The sequence below is a fragment of the Mustela erminea genome, chromosome 1, assembly GCF_009829155.1.
Source record: "Mustela erminea isolate mMusErm1 chromosome 1, mMusErm1.Pri, whole genome shotgun sequence".
NCBI classification, from domain to species: Eukaryota; Metazoa; Chordata; class Mammalia; order Carnivora; family Mustelidae; genus Mustela; species Mustela erminea.
Window position 1 is genome coordinate 205,732,093 of NC_045614.1, and position 15,505 is coordinate 205,747,597.

Here is a 15,505-nt window from a genome sequence, read left to right on the forward strand (position 1 = left end):
GATAGTTTCTTGGATCGGCTGCTGAATCCCAAATACCCACTTTGACTCCTGCTACAAAATGAGCAACACTCAATCCCATATAAATACCTTTCACTGATTCTCAGATTCACTGCTTCCTAGTAATGGTTGACTCTGTCTCATATGATCAATTTTTTATTATTTCTGGGTGAATTACCATATAATGTCCTAAACCTCCAGTCGATCCTTTTTTTCTGTGTGCTTTGCCTTAGCAAAAGTAACAGTCTGATCTGCCAAAAACATGTAATGCATTACAAAGCCAATGACAAATAATCTTGATAAACCCACTCTTTTGGACTATCCCTACCATGATCTGCTTTCCAAAGTGAATATTCAAGAGATTATGTATCTTTTGGTTTTGGTTGATGGCCCAGAGAGGACATAACCAGAAATGTAATACAGTTTATCTTTCTATTTCTGTTTATTTTCTCAGTGATTTGAAAGTGTGTTAAAAATGAGAAAATGAAGTATGTGTTGCAAAGGATACTTATGTTCCATCTTCTTAGGAGCATAGACTGAAGTGAGAAATAGTGAAATAAAGAGAAGGAAGATTTTTCTGTTAGCTACAAGTGAGTATATGTCAAATTCTGTTAGCTTATTAGAAGTTTTCAAAAGTTTTGGTGCACATTTCCAGGGAGTCTATGCAAAACTGTTAATTTCAAAAAAAAGATCTCGTATTTGATATTTAGCAAAGCAGTACTTAGATTTTAAATATGTATAGTTTTGATCATGTTAGGAGAATCATTCCCAATGGTAAACGTTGATTAGCTCCGAACATTATAATCAAGAGGAGGAAGGCAAAGATTGGGTAGTAATATCTCAAAAGCATGTGGTGGACAAGTCAATATTAACTTTTTATTTTCTTATCTTATTTTATTTAATTACTTAGAAAGTGAGCATGAGCAGTGGGGAGGGGTAGGGGGAAAGGGAGGGAGAGAATCTTTAGCAGGCTCCCCACTGAGCATGGATCCTGACTTGGGGCTCAGTCTTACCACCTGGAGTACATGACCTGAGCTGAAATCGAGAGTCAGACACTTAACCAAATGAGCCACCTAGGCACCCCAAAGTTAGATTTTTATATCATTCTTATATTAAATTTTTTTTATCTTTGCTATGTAGCTTAATACCTGGTAAGAATCTTAATATTGTGGTATTGAATACAACAGGAATGCTTAATGATTTCTCACTCTTACGAAATTTTACTCACCATATAAGACCTTCTTAAATTCACTTCTTGGGTGACCCTTTCTCTGGAGATCCTGTATCTCATTTAAATGATTGATTTTAGAACAATAATGTACGGAGATGGTATATCAGAGGAGATTTAAGAGTGTTTCTGACCTTACATTCTAATTATTTATTTCTATTTATGTGTTTCTGACCTTACATTCTAATTGTTTATTTATTTCCTTCTTTTCATCTGTATCCCCAGTTCCTGAGCTCTCTAGATTTATGAGTGTCATATATGTAACAGGGCACAATAAATACCCAGAGAATATAAGAATGAATCATTGAACAGTTTCTTCTGAGTACCTTCATGTTGTCAAAGTGTCACATTTAAAGGATTTGTTGGGTTGGTTCATGAGAGGGGACACTAAAGCTCTCTAGACATCCAAGGTAATGATGTTTGCTGCTCAAACAAGTTACACACACTCAGAATCTGAATCAGGACCCCTGAGTCCAATCTAGTTCTGTTTCCACTGTAATTTGACCTTTGAAGGACTTAGTTATTTTTTTTTCTTTGATTATTTTCAAAATCTAGATCTATTAGTATCTGTAGTGAAGACCAAATGAGTGTTTTGAAAAATATGAAACAACATATCCATAGGGTCCTAAGGATTGAGGCTTATGTAAATATAATTGTGCTAATATTTTGAAATCTGTTGAAAGTAAGATTTTTTTTGTGTGTGAAAAACATTAGATATTTTTCTTATGTGTAAGATATGGACCCGATGTTTTAAAGGATTTCTTATTTTAGAATTCTGGTTCCTGCTGAAAGCTTCAGAGGACAGCTGGGAAAGAGAAGCCTCTATTTCTATAGAAGAAGAAAATCCCAAGAGAAGATAGATGGATTTTAATTTAGCAGGAATAGACCTACAAATTAATTCATTTGTCGGGGTTGGGGAAGGTGACAACTAAGGGAGATAATTTGGAACCGGCTCTTCTTCCTTCATTAACAGAGCTCTGCTTTCCTACTGATTTAAATTTATATTCTCACTCCTTCTGGAGTGATGATTCTTCCTTTTGACTGCTTCAGTCCCCACAGACTCCTGGTTGTAGGGCAGGACGTTGGTTATGTCACATCCAAGTTTTCGTTCCATGATAGTCCGTGCATTGGGAGTAGAGCCGATACAGGCAACTGTCACTTTCTGACAGCGGAGTGACAATGGGAGTTGTCATTATGCCATTTTGAGAGGCACAGCATCTCAGGAGTAAACACTCAGTAGTTTATTGGCCTTAATTTGATGTTTGCTCTAATAGACATTTCTGTCATTCTGTTTCTTTCTTCTGTTTCATTTCACTTTATTTCCTATAAATATGGATTTTTTTAAACTTGAAAGATCTAGAACTCTAATTTGTTTTACTTTGGAATGTAATGTGTCCTTACAGTTCTCGAACTATTTAGTCAATGCTACCATTCACCTGAATCAGCTCACACCCAGTAGCGCTGGAACCTGATGGTCAACATTAACCCCTCAGCTGGGGTCTGCACGCAGTGAGGAGGAACTTCCTACTCTAGAATGGTGATTTGGCACATACTCTTCTTCTTTAAACATCTATTAAGTTTAAATTTCAATGTTTTTAAGGGAAAGATGCTGAAGGGAAACTAAAGGAACTATTTTCAAAACAAGCGAATTCCTGAAAATCCCCCTAGATTTAAGGAAAATGTAATGAGAAACATGAATATTGGGGTCATTATGGATTTTTAACTACAGATTTCAACTTCAGACCATATCTCGTGATGCTATCCAGAGGAATCATTAACACGGTGTCCCTTGTTACTGCACAGAAGGAGCCGTGAATGTACTTTCACATTCCCACTTCTTTATTTCGCCGCCTGCCCGTGTTGGTGAATTACATCATTACTTTCACATTAATGAAGTTTGTAACATTTGCATAGTATTCCCTCAAATTACTTTTTTTTTTTTTTAAATTACAGGTTGATTGATCTTTGTGCTAATATTAAATATTTGATGCTGATAACTAGTCTTTTTATTATAATTTTTCAATTCCCTAGGTCTTTAGTTTGATTTACCTATTCTTGGCTTGACTGTTTTTAATCTGTAAGGGCCTATTTAGCCAGAGCGGCTTTACCTCGGTTGTACGCCATTTTGTTTATGCAGTAAAACTTAAATTGACCCTGTCCCCCTCCAGGGGAACTTACTTAAAAGCAAGTCCAGAAAACCAGTCCCAGGTAACAAAGCCCAAATACAAGGGCGGGTCAGGTCAGGTGGAAATAACGCCCCAAATGCAGGGATGAGTCGGGTCAGGTGGAGACATCCAATCAGTAGAGCGTGCATACTGTCTCCCTAGCTACCAAGGAGTGTAGGACCCGCCTTTTGGGCACCAGTTCTGACCAAGGTGATAGGCTAGTTCAAATAGCTACCATGGGGTGAATTGTAATTCAATTGGCCACCCGTGTGGGACCTAGCATGACTATGCAGCTTTCTCTGTGTGTTACAATCTCATTGGCCACCTGTGCGTGGCCAGACCCAACCACATGGCCTCTGCTCTATAAAAGTTAGTCTGGGAGGCAGGAAGAGGTCACCTCTTTGCAAGGGACGTCCCTGGCCAGTCAGTTTGATTCTCAATGCTTGGCATGAAATAAAGGTTTGCTTGACCTTCGCTTTATATCAGTCTCGCTCCTTTGACCATGGACCCATTATTGGGTGACCCAACATATCAAGCAAATTTTTCTAGGGAGAGGCTGAGTTGTTGGGTGGTCCAGAATGCATATCTATTGCTGATGAACAAAGAAGGCAATACTAGTTTTTCTCTTACTTTCAAAATTATCCACTTCTTCAGACATAGAGTGTTAGGAAGGAGAAGTCAAAAGACACTCATGTTATTCCTTCCTTATGCTCATGTAAAGATTCTCTTTATCTTTAAGATTAAATAACTGCAGGGTGATTGGCTGGTTTAGTTGGTAAAGCATAAGACTCTTGATCTGGGGGTTAGAAGTTTGAGTCCCATGTTGGATGTAGAGATCACTTTATTTTCTTATTTTTTAAAAGATTTTATTTATTTGTTTGAGATAGAACAGGAGTGGGAGAGAGAGAGAGAGCGCAAGCAGGGGTTGCAGCAGGCAGAAGGAGAAACAGACTCCCCGCTGACCAGGGAGCCTGCTGAGGGGCTCAATACCAGGACACTAGGATCATGACCTGAGCCAAAGGCAGACAGTTAACTGACTGAGCCCGTCAGGCACTCCTAGAGATCACTTTAAAATAAAGTCTTAAAAAGAGATGAGGTGCCTGGGTGGCTCAGTCGGTTGTGTCTATCTTTGGCTCAGGTCATGAACCCAGGGTCTTGGGATCAAGCCCTGCATCAGGCTTCTTGCTTAGCCACAGGCCTGCTTCTCCCTCACCTTCTGCCCCCTTCTCCTCCCCCACTCATGCTGGCTTCCTCATGCTCCCTGCCTCTCTCTCTCTCAAATAAATGAATAAAATCTTAAATACACACACAAAAAGATTAAGTTAAAAAAAAAAAGATCAAGTAACTTTACTAGGATATTTTAAAGTTGATTGTACTCTTCTAATTTTTTTTCCAGGGACTTAGGATGCTTGCCTAGAATGATTGTTGCTTTATTTCAGGAAAACATTTCCCTTTATAGTCTCAGGATTTTTTCCTCCTGTACTTGTTGTGATCTCTTTTCGAGGAATACTAATGAAGCAAAACATATGTTGAATATCTTTTCCTGTCTTCTGTATCTATCATCTTTTTTTGTGATCATTTAAAAAGTCCCCTTTCTTTTCCATTTTGTTTTGTGAGGTTTCTTAAGCCTGTCCACCATGTTTTTATGGTTTTCATTTCTGTTAATTCTGCTTGGTTACTCTAATGTGGCTTTTTTTTTCTACAAAACATTCATGCTACTCTTTCATTCCTTTGTTAATTATATTAACTCACCCCGACTTCCTTTTTACAATCTCTGATTGGCATGTTTTGTCTCCTCGTTACATCATCCTTGCCCCTTTCCTCAGGAAATCATCCTGTCTGCAATTTACTGGAGAAAATAAAGAGTTGTCTAGAATCATTTTTGATTTTTTTTTCTTGATGTATTTGTTCTTCGTTGTCTTTTGCTGATTTTTATCTTTCTCTTTTTATTTCTCTGCATTGTGTGGACCTATGTTCCATGTTGGATCCTTTCAGATTATTTTTCCTTTTTTCCACAGGATTAGTAGTTTGTTGAGGAATTGTGTGGGAAGGGGCAGCAAGATAGGAAGTGAGTGAGCACACTGCAGTCTTGCTCCCAGGTGTAGCCTGAAAACCTTCTCTCTAGCACTGTTCCATGCCTTGTCTCAGGGCAGCATCTCTCTTTTTCTTTCAAAAAGGTGTGGCTTAGAATAAAGTTCCTTGATTCATAGGCTCTTGGTTTATAATTTTTAAGACCCACTCACTGCTTTCCTTTTCTTCCTTCAATTTCCTTTGTCCCTGGGTCCTCTCCTCCCTCTTAGCTGAAGTATCAAGCAGAAGACACATGACTTCCTTTGCACATTTGTCCTCTTTCTCAGAGGGGGGCCAAGGTTCACTGAGGACGTTCCCCATTTTGTTTCTCGGCAACTTTTTTTTTTTTTTTTTTTAAAAGAGAGGTTTTATTTATTTATTTATTTGAGAGAGAGAGAGGGAATGAGCATGAGCTGGGGTGTTGGAGGAGGGACAGAGGGAAAAGCGGACTTGCCCCTGAGCAGTGCTGGGTTCATCTCAGATCTCAGGACCCCCAGGAACATGACCTGGGCCAAAGGCAGATGCTTAACTAACTGAGCCACCCAGGCACACTTTTCTGCAACCTATCTTATATATTCTTGCTTTACTTGAAACCAGAGCAGGACTTTGTAAGAATGTGGCACACATTTTATTTACAGAGAAATCCGTGTCCTGCCTAAAGACTGAAGAAGTATGCTTTTCTTCTTGCCATCCTCCTTCATTTTGGTTCTGATTTGAGGGTATTAATAGTTTCTGGATTGCAGTTGTAACTATTTCCTTGTTTTTCTTGTTTCCTTCATAATGAAATTTTTTTATCATCCATTTTTTCTATATACATGTATCTATATTTAAATTACATATATTTAAATACTTTTTGAAAAATTTTTGAATAAAAATGTGGCATAAAGGTGTGACTTTGTGTAATCGAGGTCCTACTTTCTCTTTAATACTTTTTTTATCATACTTTCTATTTTTCTATTTTTTATTTACTTTATTTTACTTTCTATTTTCTCCTTCTGTCTCTTTTTAAATAACTCCCTGTTTAAAAATTCTTCATAATCTTAGGAATTTCAAAAGGTGTAATTCTTAGCCTGCTACTCTGCTCTTAACTCTCATTGTCCTTTTTGTTACTCTTCCCATGATTTCTCCCTTTTTCCTTTTCTTCATCTCTCATGTCATCTTCTCCCTCTTCTATACATGATCTCTCTACTTCAACTATTGCTTCTATACAAAATACTTAAATTTTTCTTATTTCTGGGATTGGTCTTTCTGAAGCTTTCTGTCTACATTGTAATGGCTTCTTGTCTTTCTATTATTAGCTCCAATCAAACTACTTCAGAAACAACATAGCATCTTATCCTCTCTCTCTCTATATATATTTTTAAAGATTTTATTTATTTATTTATTTGACAGAGAGAGATCACAAGTAGGCAAAGAGGCAGGCAGAGAGAGAGGAGGAAGCAGGCTCCCTGCTGAGCAGAGAGCCCGATGCGGGACTCGATCCCAGGACCCTGAGATCATGACCTGAGCTGAAGGCAGCGGCTTAACCCACTGAGCCACCCAGGCGCCCTTATCCTCTATATTTGCTCTTTGGCTGAATGTCCATGTTTCCATCAGTGCAATCTGGACAGTGGATAATGGCTTCAGGAGCTGTATGACCATCCCTATAGTATTGCCATGATCCTTCCCAATTACTTGGTTTTCTTTATTAAATTTTTAATTCTCTCTCTCTCTCTCTCTCTCTCTTTTTTCTCTTCTCACATTATCTCACACATAGAATTAACTAGAATACCATTTACCCATAACTAACCAGTAGGAACATTAATATTCTCTCAGTTACTCAAGATTAAATTTGAGTTTTCTTTGTCTTTTCCTTCTATCTTGATTCTCACAACCGATTAGATTCCAGTATTTTCCTTGGCAGTGATCATCTCTGTCCCTGTTTCTCATTCCACTGCTACCACCCTAAGACCCTAATTCCCTGTTCACTAACTATCCTACTACAATCTACTATTGTAGATTTTAGGGACTCACTCTAAATTCTTTTTCCATCGCTCTCACTATATAACACATGCTGCTGCCAAATTAGACTTCCTGAACCAAAACTACACAGTATCACTCCTCAGCAATAATACTGTCTGTGATCCCATCATTCTCCTAATGAGCAATTAATTTTTCCACATTCTCTATAATGGGCTCCAACCTGTGCTCCCAGCCTATTACCCAACTGCCAGAGCTCTATCCTCCACTTGTTAGGGTCCAAAACAGACACAAAGCTCATAGAGTTGCATTTATTCAGAAGTTCTGGTTTCCACTCTCATGCTTATCAAAATCATATTCATCTTTCTCAAATGAGAATCTTCTTTAGGAAGGCTTTTAATTCCCTGTGGCTAGATGTGCTCTGTTTTTCAGCCCCTGCTGTCATCTGCAAGGATCTATATAACCTGGTTCTTTGCATACCATTTATTATCCTCCAGCCTGCTGATCTTCTCTGGGTTCCTTTAATACACTGAGCTCTTTCCTCTTTCAGGATCTTCACGTTAGCTCTTTAATATACCTAAAATGTTCTTTCCCTTCTCATTACAATGTGCTCTTATATTGTCAGAACCTAGAAAAATTTTCTCCCCCAACCCTTTTAGAACAGAATTTTAGAACCTCCTTGTATAGCAAAGGATTATTTATCTTATTAGTCTGTTGTCTTTTCCCCAAATGACCAATAATTCTATGAGGATAGAACAAGACCCAAATCTATTGCTTTAACTAGTGTATGCACATTTACTGAATAAGTGAATGAATGAATGAGCACTTGGTTTGTAAATTTTCTTGCATCATGTTCATATTATACTCTCTAATATACCTGTTTTTACCATTTTTATAAGGCTTTAAGTTCTTTGAAGTAAAACCAAAAACCAAAAACATAAACAAAAACAAACCAACTTCGTATTATTCATCTTGGTATCTCCTAACTCTAGAATGGGACCAAGCATTTATGAGATTAATAAATGTTTGCAGAATTAAATCAATTTGAATTAAACCTTCAGAACAATATTAAGTTATTGCCAGGACATCACAGATGGTAAATGGCAGTCTCCTTTGCTAATAGCTTCCAAGGTTGATGATGAGATAAAAATCAGTCAAGCATCTATCAATATGGGTAAAGCTCCTAAATACAAAATCCTCTGTTCTAAAGTCACTGTACTGTTGCCTCATTTGTCATATCAAAATTCTTGGTTTCATGTGCCCATTCTTCCTTAGAGTGTTCAGCATTGCTCTATGTGTCATTGTGAAGAGGATAGGTGTGGAGGAACGGAAGGAAGGAGTAAGGCCATTAAAAATAAGCTGTTTGTTTGGGGCAATGTTTTTCCTTGACCAAAGACTATGTGTCTATGTGGTTTTTGCTCCCTTCTCCTTACTTATCTCCCTGATTTCAGTTTCTCAACCTACTTCTAACGAGATAGTGTGCGTTAAATTCAAGGTCAGTAACAAGGAGGGCTCTTAAAAGCTTGTGCATTTCAAGCACATGTTGAGAAAGCTACCCGAGTGTTCTGCAGGTGTTCATTATGATCTATAATAAAGGTGGAAAATGTGAAGGGACTTGCTCCTCTGGTCTCCACACCTTCTAGTGCCCTCTAGTGCCTGGAAGGGAGAAATACTGGACCAAACAGCAGATTGCCCTGTCTTTTGCAGATGCTCTCTATTAAGTGGTGTACTTGAGTGAACTGAAACAACAGCTGGCTCCAGCAGAAACATTTTTAGTATGTAGAAATATGTATAAATTATAAAAGAGTGTATTCCCATGAAGCTTATGCCTGCTCTTTTTATTTCCTTTTTTTATTATAGTTGACACACAATGTTATATTAGTTTCAGGTTGTACAGGGTAGTGATTCAACACCTCTATATGTTATGCTATGCTCACCGCAAGTGTAACTACTGTCTGTAACCATGCAAGGCTATTATAATACCATTGACTATATTCTTTATGCTGGGCCTTTATCCCCATGACTTATTCATTCCATAGCTGGAAGCCTGTTCTTCCTACTCTCCCTCATTCCTTTTACCCATTCCCCAAATCCCTTTCCTCTGGAAACCACCAGTTCTCTGTATTTATGGATCTGATTATTTTTTGTTTGATTTTTTTGTTTCACATATGAGTGAAATCATATGGTATTTGTCTTTCTTTGTTTGACTTATTTCACTTAGCATAATTTCTTCTAGGTCCATCCATGTTGTCTCAAAGGCACGATCTCAATCTTTTCTATAACTGAGTAGTATTCCATTGTGCATGCGTGGGGTGTGTGTGTGTGTGTGTGTGTGTGTGTGTGTGTGTGTATCTACTTTATCCATTCATCTAGCGATAGACACTTGGAGTGCTTCCATATCTTGGCTATTGTAAACAATGCTGTGATAAACATGGCATGGATATATTTTCTGAATTAGTGCTTTGTTTTCTTTGGGTAAATAACAGTTGTGATATTACTGGATCATATGGTGTTTCCACTTCCAATTTTTTGAGGAATCTTCATACTGTTTTTCAGAGTGGCTGCATCAGTTCGCATTCCAACCAACTCTCCACAGGGCTCCATTTTCTCCATATCCTTGCCAACACTTATTATTCCTTGCCTTTTTGATACTAGCCCCTCTGATTGGTGTAGAGTGATATCTTATTGTGTTTTGATCTGCATTTTCCTAATGATTAGTGATGCTGAGAATTCTTCATGTGTCTGTTGGCTATTTGGAAAGATGTATATTCAGGTCCTGTGCCATTTAAAAATCAGATTATTTGTGGTGTGTGTATGTGTGTGCGTGTGCTGAGTTGTTTAAGTTCTTTATATATATTTTTATATTAATCCCTTCTTGGATATGTCACTTGAAAATATCTTCTCCAATTTGGTAGGTTACCTCTTCATTTTGTTGCTGGTTTCTTTTGCTCTGCAGAAGCTTTTTATTTTCATGCAGTTTCATTTTTGGTTTTCTTTCAATCACTGACCTTTAGAAGGATCAAAATATTTTCCTCATTTCATTAACTTTTGCCAATAGAAAATGTTCAAAAACTATCTCAAATATTTAAATAAGCTCTTTCCCCATAAAAATAATCTTCCATTTGTCTTAGAGTTGAATATGTATGTGGATCTTGAGTAAGGCTTGTTAATTCCTACAGGCATAAACATAATTCAACAGATGTAAAATTTTTCTTTAGGGATAAAAATTAAACAGCTTGTAGGTTTTTAAATATATATATATATATATATATATATATATATATATATATATATATATATATATATATGGCTATGTATGTTAACTCCTTTTAAGGTGTTCAAGTTTAAAGATAATGCTGCCATAGGTTTAATGTTCTAATCACATACACATCCTGGACCCAATCTCTGGCATCCTCTTTCCTGCCTACGCCTGTTCAAAGCAACAGTAACAACCATAACAATGACAACCACCACAACAACACACAAAAACCAGGAGTGAATAATTGGTCTCAGGCACCAGAAGGTTATTGATGAAAGTAATTTTTGAGTCCCTACTTTGTGCTTACAATATCCTGTGTTCTTGTTCTCTATCTGGGCTCTGAGGATGCTTCAATCTTACAATGTACTGGGCACATAAATCCTGTTCATTAAGAATTGGAATCACTGTTCTCATTTTGTATAAACTCATCAGTCATATCCTCAGCTCATTCCAAGGTGGAATAAGAAGGGAAGTGGTAAATGTTACACAGTAACTATCAAGTAACAATATTTGTCTCTAAGCCAGGGAGTATCCCAAAATGACATTTGTTATTTTAATAGAGTGGAAGCAAAGTTTGACTTATCCTCCCAATTCAAGCTAATTCAGAAGATGCCAATAAGAAACTTCCTGCTTTTTATAACTTCCAGTTTGTACAAACCCATAGCTTATTTTAAGATCAATAAAAAAATGAATCTATGCCTATCATAATGGCCCATGACAAATGATTTTCTGAGACATGACAGTGATACTCCTTGTGTCATGCAGCTTGGTTACAGATACGATAATACAGAGGGGAAACAAATTAATAAATGTGAACAGCATCTTCTTTCTATATATTGGCATCTTCTGGGATCACACATCAGCCTGTTCTTTGCCTTTGCTCCTCCTTTAACCATATAACCCAGGGGAAACATAGGAGTCAGGCTGACCTTACCTTAAATCCTGGTTCTGCCTCTTACCAGCTGTGTGATTATGCATTTGTGACCAAGCACATTAATCAATGTCCCTGGGAAACATTTTCTCTTTTGCAAAGCAAGGATCTAATAAGTAACTTACTGAGCTATGAACTTAACTAAGGAAACCATTAATACAGCACCTAATGCAGGTCAGGCTTACTAACCCACCCTGTGGCTTCAGCAATCTTAGCAACCGGCACGTTCCTAAACAGCATCTTTATGCTGGCTGGACCCTCTTCTGAACAGCAGGCCTCTATTGCAATCTTGACATCTTCATTTGGGTGAAATGTCCTGTCTTTAAATTCAACATGTTAAAAAATCAAACATATTTTCTGTTTCCCCAAATCTGCCCCGATTCCTAGTGTCCTTGGTTTCTCTTAAAGGTACCATCGTCCCCCTCATCCTTGCTTACATGTGGCATATCCTAGCCATCTTTGACCCCTCTCCTTAACCCCCGACCTTCATGGAAGTGTTGTTAAATCCAACTATTTCTTCTTCCACAAAATTTCATATATCTGTTCTCATTATCAATATCCCAGTTCAGACCTTGGTTACCTCTTTTGCGAACTCTTTTGTTGGGTTTCCAACCATTCTTACTGACTGTAGCCTCCACTCACAACATCTCATCTTTACATTTCTTCTTCAAGGATTTCCCTTAATGCCTCTTATCATGTAAGTACTTCTGTCTGCATCTGCATGCCAATAGCTTTGACATTTAAAGTCTTCAAGAATCCGACCCTATTTTATTTAAATAACCCATTATCTCCCACAAAACAACTTTCATTTATGTTGCGCTCAAAACAAAAGCAAATAGGTACAGAACCATCCCCATGCTTTGGGCACCTCCATCCACTAAGGCTTTGGTCACTGTTAACTCCTACTAAGAAGGCCCTCTCCTGTGGAAATTTGATTCATTCCCCAAAGCTTGGATTAAAAACCACTTGCCCTATGCAGACTTCTATCCTCCTGCTACCCTTTGCTAAACCTCTTTTACCCTTTACCACTTCCATTTTGTATTTTAATTCTCTGTGGTTTCATCTTATTTCTGTTACTGAATTGTAGATTGTGTACTAGAGAGCATAGGCCATGTTTACTTTACATGGCACATAGTAGGCACTTAATAAACGTGGTCTGGAAATTAAAGTGAATAAAGGAACATTCACATAAATATGGAAGTAATTTAGGAAACTTTACTTTTACATTTGTCAAAATGTTTCTTAGCTGGTGAATGCTTTATATAAAGTGTTATGTCATTTCTTTATGATAGAAGAGAATATTTTCTTAAGTCAGCTTGAGAACTATTTTTTACGTCTTAGCACTTGTGTCAAATTACTGTATTTCAACTGTAGATTTGAGATTGCAGTAGGAATATATATTTATCTTAGTGCTTCTTAATTTATAAAGCTTCTCTGATAAATATGGCATATTTATCAATAAACTATGTAGAGTGTCTAGATAAAAAACTCTTGGTAATATAATTCATGATGATCATATATCTTAAAGCCTCACGATTTGCATAAAATCAACATCTCTTCTCACTCTTAAAGTACTATTTTGTGCTATTTTAAAAGTAGTAAAATGATTTTTTTTAATATAAAAGGAATTCTAGCCTCATTGAACAGTTTAAGTAAACCACTTTTCCTCATCCTTCCACTGGCAAAATAGTTTATATTATCTTTAAAAACCCTAACAGTTCAAAGGAAATGACTATAAAATTTGTGCCATAATATCTTTCTTACAAGTAAAAGCCCAATATTTAGAACAAAAAAAAAGCCTTAACATATACCTAGTGGTACAGGATTTCTCAAACTCCACATGACTGGCATTTTTGGGCTTGCTTAGTCTTAGTTTTGCTATATGGGCTATTCTATGTGTTGTAGGGTACTCAACAACACCCTTGGCCTCTACCCACCTCTACTGTGACAACTACAAATTTCTTCAGATATCACTACCTATTCCTTGGGAGAAAAATCCGCCCACTTGGGAACTATTATAGTAGTAGAACTACTTACTAGTTTTTATTTGCATTTTTATTATTTCATCTGTCCAACTCAGGTTTGGGAGAAAAAAAAATAACCCCATTATGCTTGTCCCTTAGTCAGCTCTGTATGATTCATGGAAATGTCTGATTCTCCCCATCTGTTAGAGAGCTGATAGTAAGTATTCAGTGAGTGTTCATTGAATAAATATGTATTGAGTATCTACTATACACTCTGACTTCTAGGCACTGGAACAATAGATATAATAAAATAAAGCAACATTTCTGAAACTTATTTTCTAATGGGAGAAGCAAGACAACAAATAAATAAAAACTAAAACATATCAAATAATGTTAATAGGAGGCAAAAATTAAAGAAGCAGTGAAAGGAATAGGCAGTGCTGTAGTAGCAATGGGTGCCTGGTGGGGGGGGGATTGAGGCTGGGGTTATAATCTTATATAGAGTGTTGAGAGCTAGTCTCATTGTGAAAGTGATTTCTGAGCAAAAACCTAGTGGAGGTAAGGAAGTGAGTCCTAGGACACTTGGCAGAATAGATTTCCAGCCAAAGGGAACAAGGACAGAGGCCCAGAAGAGACAGCATCCCAGCCATGTTTAGGGATAACAGGAAATTTGGGGTTCTTGGAGAGAAATAGGAAGTATTCTCCATTCTGGAGAATGGAGGCATATGTGAAGATTCCATAATATTCTGTAGGTTATTGTCAAAGAGGAAGGAATGGTTGTCAGGTGAGGTCATATATAAAAATATTGAAAGCAAAAATGTTTTCTATTTCTAAATTGCACTCAGAATCCTGTACATAATGATACAAGGACTCCAGGAGTGCTGTCTCTCTGGTTAACCTCTTAACAATGCCCACACTCCTGATCTTTCACTTCCCTCTTCTTTGATCAAAATTAAACAACCTCCTTCTGTCATATGTGGAATTTAAGAAGTGAAACAGATGGAAAAAAAAGAAAAAAAAGAAAGAGATGAATATATGGCATTAAAAAAGAGAGGCAAGCCATAAAGCAGACTCTTAACTGTAGAGAACAAATGAGGGTTTCTGGAGGGGAGATGGGCAAGGCGATGGGCTAAATGGGTGATCGGTATTAAGGAGGGCATCTGGGATGAGCACTAGTGTTATATGTAAATGATGAATCATTTAATTCTCCACCTGAAATTAATATTGCACTATATGTTAATTAACTAGAATTAAAATAAAAACTAGAAACTACAAAAAAAAAATCTAGGAGGCCAATCCTTTAAGATCTTGCTGAGAAACTGTCTCACTTAAATGATGTAGAAATGCACATGAAGGTATTTATGGTTTAATAATGCTTTACCTAGGGCACATGTGTGGCTCCGTTGGTTAAGCGTCTACCTTAGGCTCAGGCTGTGATCTTGGGGTCCTAAGATGGAGTACCACCGGGCTTCGGGCTCCCCTCTCAGGGGAGTCTGATTCTCCTTCGGATCCTCCCCCTTCCTGTGCTCTCTTTCTTTCTCTGTCTCCCACTCTCTCTTAAGTAAATAAATAAATAAAATAAATAATAATTCGTTACCCAAAGACATTTGCATCTCAGAGGAAGTCTTCCTAAAGAGTTTACTTTTTTTTTTTTAAGATTTTATTTATTTATTTATTTGACAGACAGAGATCATAAGTAGGCAGAGAGAAAGAAAGGCAGAGAGAGAGAGAGGAGGAAGCAGGCTTCCTGCTGAGCAGAGAGCCCGATATGGGGCTCGATCCCTGGGATCATGACCCGAGCCAAAGCCAGAGGCTTTAACCCACTGAGCCACCAGGCGCCCCGAGAATTTACTTTTTAAATTGATTTTTGAATGTTAAAAAAGTAGATCATTAACTCAAAACTATAGTCTCCTTAACAAACCAGAGAATGAA

At 37.4% G+C, this 15,505-nt stretch overlaps 1 protein-coding gene across 4 annotated transcripts in view; it reads right to left on the bottom strand.

The window, feature by feature from the left end:
* GRIK1 (glutamate ionotropic receptor kainate type subunit 1) overlaps positions 1-15,505 on the bottom strand; it is a 390,887-nt gene that overhangs the window by 286,845 nt on the left and 88,537 nt on the right. The window lies entirely within an intron of this gene.